We start from the raw sequence: 9,077 nt of genomic DNA, 5'->3' as shown, positions 1-9,077 counted from the left end.
TCATACAAGGAATTGCAGAGGGAACATGAGGGAATAGGCCCAACGAGAAACATAGAGCAGAGAGCAGGAGCATTCCAGAACATGTATGGTATCTGTGGGGTAAAGGTCCCGGTAGACCAGTGGTTTCTATTCTGGCTGACCATAAGAATGACCTGTTTGTTATATATATTTTTAATTAATATTCTGGGGCCTAACCCCAGACTAACTAAATTAGAATCATCTGGGAATTAGAGAGTTGTATTTATTTAAAGATCCTCCCCCCCAGATAATCCTCACGCTTAGCCTGGTTTTGTGAGCTTTTGGTGTAGAGAAATAACAGCGGCTATGTTAAGGGTTTGGTATATCTTCTAGTAGGCTTTTGAAACCAAGCTTATAGAAGATTAATTTTGCCAAAGTATCCAAGAACCCTTGCCACCCAATGGTTTGCATTCCCAGAGCATTATAATTTAGAACTTCATACACTGAGGTGTACCTTATTTCTCTATTCCCTTATCTGTATGATTCCTCAAGTTGTATACATTTCATCTTTTAAAAAACTGAAACAGTATTGACAAAATGAAATGATTTATTTGGTAGTCAATGTGCATAAATTTGTGTCACTGACGGTACTGCATGAAGGAGAGTACTTGCCATTAACTCCCACTTTCTCACCTATAAAATACAACTAACAATAAATCTAGGTTTCTTGCAGCAAATTGTTAATTGACATTTTCCTCACTGGGTTACTGTAAATATCATCTGAGGCATGGGATTTTTTTTTTTTTTACTATTTATCATTTATTTTATTTATTTAATCAAGGGGGGAGGGAGAGATAGAGAATGAGAGAGAAAGAGAGGTACGGCACTGCTTCTCCGGTTATAAAGTTTCCCCCCTGAAGATGGGAGCTGGGGCTTGAGCGTAGGTCCTTGCACACTGTAGTGTATGCACATGACTAGGTGTACCACTGCTGAGTCCAGAGTGTTACTGTTTATTTGAAGTCGTGTCATTTAGAAGTTACTATTTTAAGGGCTTTAGAAAGGTTCTATTATCTAAAAAGCCACCTACTGATTCTGGAGAATCTTAGACCACACTGAGATTGTCCAGGATTAGTATGGAATATTCACAGGCTAAAAGTCCAATCTTTTTATCATAGGCCTGAGAAAGTCACAGCTGGGTAGGTGATAGAATGATAACTTTGAGAACCAGGTATTTAAAGGACTTATTAGGGTGCTCTGTTAGAGATACTAATAACTTACTTCCTTAGAATAATATACTGGAGACTAGTGAATAGAATTCATCCATGTGAAGTTTGAGTAGTTTACTTTAACTATGGGTTCAGTTGTTTAGAAAGACTACATGGGGTGTCTAAGACAATTTGGTTTTGATAGAGAAAGGGGAAAAAGGAAAATGAGGAAATGCCTAGTCTCTTGTTTTAAGGAAAATTGGTGTTGGATGAATGAAAATCTGTGTTTGGAATCTCCAGTTATTGAGTTATGCTTTTCAATGAATTTGAGTTCAAACAAGAATGAACAAAAGGCCACAATAGATTGTTCATAAATAAGCAGAGCAAAGTTTGCCAATTGTGTTACATTATATTCTCTGCTAATTATAACACATTGGCTAGGTATAATTCAAGATAATTAATCTTTATTTCCTGTGGAGATATGGGGGTCACTTAAAATTCTTTTTTTTCCTTTCCACTTCTTTCTTTTAAAATATTTTATTTATTTATTAGTGAGAGGGATAGGAGAAGAGAGAGAAAGAGCCAGACACTACTCTGTTATATGTGCTGCCGGGGATCGAACTGAGGACCTCATGCCTGAGAGACCAGCACTTTATCCACTGTACTACCTCCCGGACCATGTCTTTCCCCTTCTTCCCCCTGCCCCAGTCTAGTTACTTACCTACTTCTTTTAAAAACCAGTTAATAGTAATAACAACAAAATCCTATAACTGAGACCAACCTTATAAATCATATTTCCCCCTAATAAAGTGATTAAAAAAGCATAGCTTTTAAACAAACTAGCACACTAGAGAAATAAATTATGTAGCCACGTTTCCGTGTAAGGAAGTGGACACTGTCTTTTCATTTCTAGCAGGGCACAGAGGATCGGGGGTGGGAAGGAGACATGGGGAGGCACTACAGCAAGGCAGACTGTGACATACATTTATTCCAGTGGGGGCTCAGTTCTCTGTTTAGCCCCTCTTTCTCTCACCTTTATCTATGGGTCATCAGAAAAGTCATGACACATTTTTGCATAGAAAATTATAGAAGGGTTAGAAAGATAGTTCACCAAGCAGGGCCTGTGCTTTGCATATGTAAGACCCAGGTTCAAACCCTAGTACTGTATAGAAAATTACAGAAAAAGGACTAGGCGGATAGCATAATGTTTATGCAAAATGACTTTAGTGCCTGATGCTTAGATGTCACAGGTTCAACCCCCCAGCACCATCAACCATCATAAGCCAGAGCTGAATAGTACTTTGGTTAAAAAACAAAAACAAAACCACAATATATATATATATATATATATATATATAGACTTTTCCAACTACTCAAATAGCATAGCTTGGTTTCCTCCCTCGGGCCAGCTCCCAGGGCATCTCCTCCCTTATATCTGCAACTTTCCCAGGCTATTCCCTCAGGCCTGGTCACTTCTCAGGGCTGCAGCTGCGGCAGTTGTTCCCTGCATCAGTATCATTACATCTCAGCGGCAGCAGAACTTTTTTCAAAGTCCCTGAAATTCTCCACAGGCCTACAAAATTCCTAGACTGCTCCAGTTTCCCCCAGTTGCCTAGGGGTTTCTCCCTGCCCCTTTATATATGGAAGCAGAATAAAAGTAGTCTCTTGCTAAGGGGCCAACTGATGTGAGCAGTAAGGTTATTTACTGAGAAATCTATTTTATTAAGCAAGGAAGCCTAATGGTCTGAGGCAGGAAGGCCTGGCTGAGTAAGTCCATTTTCTTTTCTTTCTTTCTTTCTTTCTTTCTTTCTTTCTTTCTTTCTTTCTTTCTTTCTTTTTTCTTCTTTCTTTCTTTCATTCATTCTTTCTCTCTCACTTTCTTTTAAATCTTAATATTATCTTTATTTATTTATTGGATAGAGATAGCCAGAAATTGAGAGGAAGGGGATAGATAGAGAGGGAAAGAGACAGAGAAACATCTGCAACACTGCTTCACCATTCGCAAAGCTTCCCCCTGCAGGTGGGGACTAGGGGCTTGAACCCAGGTCCTTGCGCACTATAATATGTGTGCTCAACCAGGTGCACCACCACCCAGTCCCTGTAAATCCATATTCTCCACATATATCTAAATATTATTGCTGATTTCTGAAAAAAGTCCTCTTAGATGGCATTCTGAGATGGACAAGACACACAGGAAAAGGTACAACCTCCAGGGGTCTCCCATTAATAACCAACTTATTGCTTGTCATTCACTTTTCTTTATTTATTTTAAATGAATTAGCTCCATGGAATCAGAGTCACAGGGTGGCCAATTTTCTCCTCAAAGAGTGGCAGCAAAGGAAAGCTGAAATGTATTAATCATAAATGACTCAATTAATTACAATACTCCTTCTCCTTTGGGGTCAGCACAGGCAATAGTAGGCCCTGAGTTATTTAGGGAATTAGACACTGAAGATGCCCTTTCTACAGCCAATTATGTGGAAATAAATTACTCTTTCAGATGACAATGTGATTTTCTCTTGGAACATGTGGAGAGGGGTGTCTTTTTTCTTTGAACAGCCCACTTGTACTTTTCCATGGTAATTAATACCCTTAAGTCATTTGTGGAAAAGCAAATGTTTCCTCTGGCTTTGGCCCTTTGGATATAACAGTAGTGCATGTTTAGAAAAGTGGGGGGTTTGTTTTATAGAGTGATGTGCTGACATTTGAGTAGGTTTCAAAGAGGTGTGACAGAAACTCCCAGCAGCTTCTAGAGAGGCTTGTGAGACAGGCAGGTGGTGTAAATCACTCCCCCGCCCTTTATGCACTTATTAAGACTAGCAGAGAAGAACTGCTAACCTTTGGGTTTCAGAATTCATACTGCTCTGCTGTAAATGCTCCTGGCATGAAGTGGCTACTTCTGTGCAGGCAAACAGGTTGTTTCATGAGCTACAAGCAGTTAGTTCTGGAGAAGGTAGCAACCCATTAGGGCGGCTTGAACGGAACCGTTGTCATTCTTAACATCCTCACTGTCCCCCACCTTCACTCCCACCTGGGACCTGGTCACTGTGGGAACTGAGAATGGGTCTGGATGCTTACTGCAGGATGGGTTATAAATCCTTCTCTAGTCTCACTAAAAGAGAGAGATCCATGATAAAAAATAGTCAGAAATTAAAGAGTTGTAATTATAAGAGGCACTGCAGAAATACAAAGAAATGAGCATCTATATGCAGATAAATTGAACAACCTGGAAAAAGAGGCACAATTTTAGTTTCAAACTAAAGAAATGAATATTTTTATAATAAATATGTTGATTGTAGAAAGAAATAGATACAAAGAGGTGAAGGTATTATTATTTTCTTTTAAAAAATACCATTCTCCTTAAAATTGATAGGATAGAGGAATTGAGAAGGGAGTGGAAGGTAGAGAGCTAGAGAGAGAGACACCTGCAGCACTATTTCATCACTTGTGAAAATTCCCTCCTGCAGGTAGGGACCGGGTACTTGAATCCTGGTCCTTGCACATGGTGATATGTATACTCAACCAGGCACATGACTGCCTGGCCCTAAAGGAAAGAGGTTCTTCTTCTTCTTCTTTTTTTTCACTAGAGCTCACCTCTAGCTTATAGTCATATGGGGGATTGAACTTGGGACTGGGACTTGACAGAACCTCAGGTATGAGGGTCTGTTTGCATAACCATTATGTTATCTGCTTCTGTCCCAAGGATGTTCTTTTTCTTTTTGATTGATTGATGTGTAATTCTTTATTTGTGATAATTTGATAACCTGTTAACTCCAAGACTCTATTTTACTTACTTTTCTGTGTGATTATTCATGTAGCAAAATGAAATCCTTTGACTCTCATATGGCAAATAAAGAATGTTTAATTGTCATTTTGAGAGATAGTGAGAATGAATTCAGATAATAAATGAATCAACTTGATTGTGGTGGTATAAGTTTTGTTCCCCTTCTCTGTCTGGGCCCTGATGGAATTGGAGTTCAGAGCCTGCTAGTCATCTTCACCTAACATATACCCCCTCTGAGAGTATGGAAAAATGGTTTATGGGTTGCAGAAAGTATAAGGCCTGTCTTCTATAATTGGATGAAGATAGTCTATGTTCAGGGGCCATGGGTGACACACCTGTTTGAGCGCACATGTTACAGTGTGCAAGACCTAGGTTCAAGCCCCCAGTCCCCACCTGCAAGGGAAGATTTGCAAGTGGTAAAGCAGGGCTTCAGTGTCTGTCCATCTATCTGTCTTTATATCCTCACCTTCCTCTCCATTTCTGGCTGTCCTTGCACATTGTGATATGTGCATTCAACCAGGTGTACCACCACCCAGCCCCTAAAATGGATTAAAGATTGGGATGTAAGACTGAAGCTATCTTATTTAAAACACTCTATGACATGTCTTCAGTGCCCGTGGGGACACAAGTCCAACAACAAGAGAAACAAGCAAAACTAAACAACTTTGTACTAAACTAAGATACTTTTGCACATATCATATATCTAAAAAGCAACTAATATTTAAGATATATAATGAACTCATAAAATTCAATAGCATTAAGCCAAATAACCTTAACAAAAATGGGTAAAAGAGATGAATAGGCACTGCCCCAAAGAATACAGATAGCTAAAAGTCACATGAAAAAGTGCTCATTATCAAGGAAATGTAAATCAAAACTACAGTAAGAAACCACTTCACTCCTGTGAGACTATTCAGAAGATAAGAAGCCACAAATGTTATGAGGATGTGGAGAGAAGCAAACAGTCATACACTGAGTAGGAATGTAAATTGTTCCAGCTGTTATGGGAAATAATATAGAGGGTCCTAAAACTTTTATTATTTATTTATTTAAGAAAGGAGACATTAACAATACCATAGGATAAGAGGGGTACAACTCCACACATTTCTTACCACCTGATCTCCATATCCCATCCCTCCCCTGATACCTTCCCTCTGGGTGCATGGACCCAGGGTCGGTGTGGGTTGCAGAAGGTGGAAGGTCTGGTTTTTGTAATTGCTTCTCCACTGAACGTGGGCATTGATTGGTCGATCCATACTCCCAGCCTGTCTCTCTCTTTCCCTAGTAGGGTGGGGAAGAGTATGTTAAGTAAGCTAAGTCAGAAAGATAAAGATGAGTATGACATGATCCCACTCATCAACAGAAGTTGAGAAAGAAGAACAGAAAGGGAAACTAAAAGCAGGATCTGATTAAATTGAGAGTAGGGCACCAAACTAAAACTTTTTTAAATGAGTTGCTAGGAGATAGTTCACAGAGTAGAACACACATATTGCTATGAATGGGGACCTGGATTTGAGCCACTTGTCATCACATGAGAATCAGGAAGCTCAAGAGCAGTGCGCTGGTGCCATGGAGTCTCTCCTCTCTCTTCTCTAGCTCTGCCTGTCAATCCCCCTCTCATACACACACCACCTGGAGTGGTGAAGTCATTCAGTCATGAGCCCTTGAAATAACCCTGGCAATAACACAAATAAAATAAAAATAGATATATTAAAATAGAGACTTTAGTTACCCCACTCAGGATATAAATCTTAAGGAATATATAACAATAACTAAAAAAGATATGTGGGCTTTCATGTTTATTGAAGTGTTGGCAGGTCAATCCACACTCCCAGCCTATTTCTATCTTTCCCTAGTGGGCTAGGGCTCTAATTAAAAATACTGGGGCCAGGTTGGGGCACACCTGGTTAAGTGTATACATTATAGTGAGCAAAGATCCGGGTTCAAGCACCTGGTCCCCACCTGCAGAAAACTTCACAAGTGGTGAAGCAGTGTTACAGGTGTCTCCCTTTGTCTCTCTCTTCCTTCCTTCTCAATTGCTGGATATCTCTATCCAATAGGAATCTTCCAATGGAGAAGATGCAACACAGAATTCTGGCGGTGGGTGCTGTATGGAATTGTAGCCCTCTTATAATCTTGTAAATCATTATTAAATCACTAATAAAAAATTAAAAGAAAAAATATGAAGCTGGACAAAATGTTTAACAAACAGTTACCAGAAACTAGGAATAGAGTAGCTGAGAATAGGGATTTTTTTTTTTATTGTTTTAATAATGAGCGACGAGACCATAGGATAAGAGGAGTAAAATTCCATACAATTCCCACCACTAGAGTTTCACATCCCATCCCCTTCATTGGAAGCTTTCTTATTATTTATCAGTCTGGGAGTATGATCCCAGGGTCATTATGGGGTGTAGAAAGTGGAAGGTCTAGTTTCTGTAATTACTTCTTCACTGAACATGAGCATTGGCAGGTCTATCCATACTTCCAGACGGTTTGTATCTTTCTCTACTGGGGCAGGGCTCTGGAGAGGTGGAGTTCCAGGACACTCTGGTGAGGTCATCTGCTCAGGGTAGTCAGGTTGACGTCATGGTAGCATTTGCAACTTGGTGGCTGAAAAGCATTAAGATACAAAGTGCAGCAAAATGTTTAATAATCAGGAACCTAAAGATAAGAATAGAGCAGATGAAATTTGGGGTCTCCATTTTGGAAAAAACTAGAAAGTCTATTTTAGCTATATTTCAAGCCCCACCCCCCTTTTAAAAAAACTAATTACTTCATGAGCCCAAAAGCTAACATGCAGGTGGGTTAAAGGTATTGTCAAGGGAGATGCTGTCAGAGTTGGAAATAGAACTATAAAGCTGGATGTGGGCAAAGAGTAGCTTCCAAATATGGGGAAAGTATATAACCATTAACTGTAAACCCCATCAGGCAGATCTGGGGCCCATTCAGCACAGGAGCCTGTGTAACCTCAGCATCCCTGTGGGTCTGAGCTCGAATTTTGTGGTCATAGCTAGAAACTTTCTAGGCTGCACTCATTTCAGGACCCGTCTGCCTCAAGTGGCAGAGCATGTTGATCCAGCCTTCCTTTGGAGAGAATTTTAAGGTAGTAAGGAGCTAGAAAGTCTATTTTAGGTATGTTCCTAGGGGTCCATGACTTTAGTAATTTTTGCTTGAGCTTGATAGCTAACATGCAGGTGTACTAAAAATATTGTCTGGGAATATGTAGTTAATATAAAGCATTGTTAATATAAAGACAAACACCATATGATTTCAGTTTGTTTTTTTCCCCTTTTGTTGCCCTTGTTGTTTAATGCTGTTGTGGTTATTATTGTTGTTGTTATTGATGTTGTTGTTGTTGGATAGGACAGAGAAATCAAGAGAGGAGGGGAAGACAGAGAGGGAGAGAGAAAAATAGACACCTGAAGACCTGCTTCACCGCTTGTGAGGCAACCCCCCTGAAGTTGGGGAGTGGAGGGGGCTCAAACAGGGATCCTAACACTGGTCCTTGCGCTTTGGACCATGCACTTAACCTGCTGTGCTACCGCCCGACCCCCATGATTTCAATTTTATGTGGTTAATAGAGAATGCAAACAGACAGATGAAGTAAATAAAAACAGTCTTTTAGCATATAAAACCCATTAATGATTATCAGAAAAGAACGGCAAAATAAGGTTGCTAAATTGAGAATTAAGGGGATATACATGTTGATTTTCAGTGATGCACAGCTGAAACATATTATGCCGTTATTTAAGAAGAAAATGAAAAAATGTCTAGTGTGAAGTCTTGAAGGAGGTGAGAAGTGATAAGACTCCAGATATAGGCAAAAGGATCATTTTTAGATAGGAAAAATAAGTGCACAATTTATTTCTTTATTGTTAAAAGAGAAAAACAAAATAAGTGACTGTTAGCAATTAGCTTTGAGCCACTGGGCTGTTACTCATTTGTTTTTGCTTGTTTTCTCTTTCATTATATGTAAAGTGGTAGAAATGATATTACATCATGGGATAAAAAAACAGTTTTGAGATGAAACATTTTTGAAGGTGGATAGCCGCGGTGGTTATACAACAATGTGAACGTATTTAATGCTATGAATTATATGTGATTAAAATGACAAATTTTATATCATG

Source organism: Erinaceus europaeus, chromosome 8 (assembly GCF_950295315.1).
Source record: "Erinaceus europaeus chromosome 8, mEriEur2.1, whole genome shotgun sequence".
Lineage (NCBI taxonomy): Eukaryota > Metazoa > Chordata > Mammalia > Eulipotyphla > Erinaceidae > Erinaceus > Erinaceus europaeus.
The sequence above is the reverse complement of the archived record's forward strand: the minus strand, read 5'-3'. Positions refer to the sequence as shown.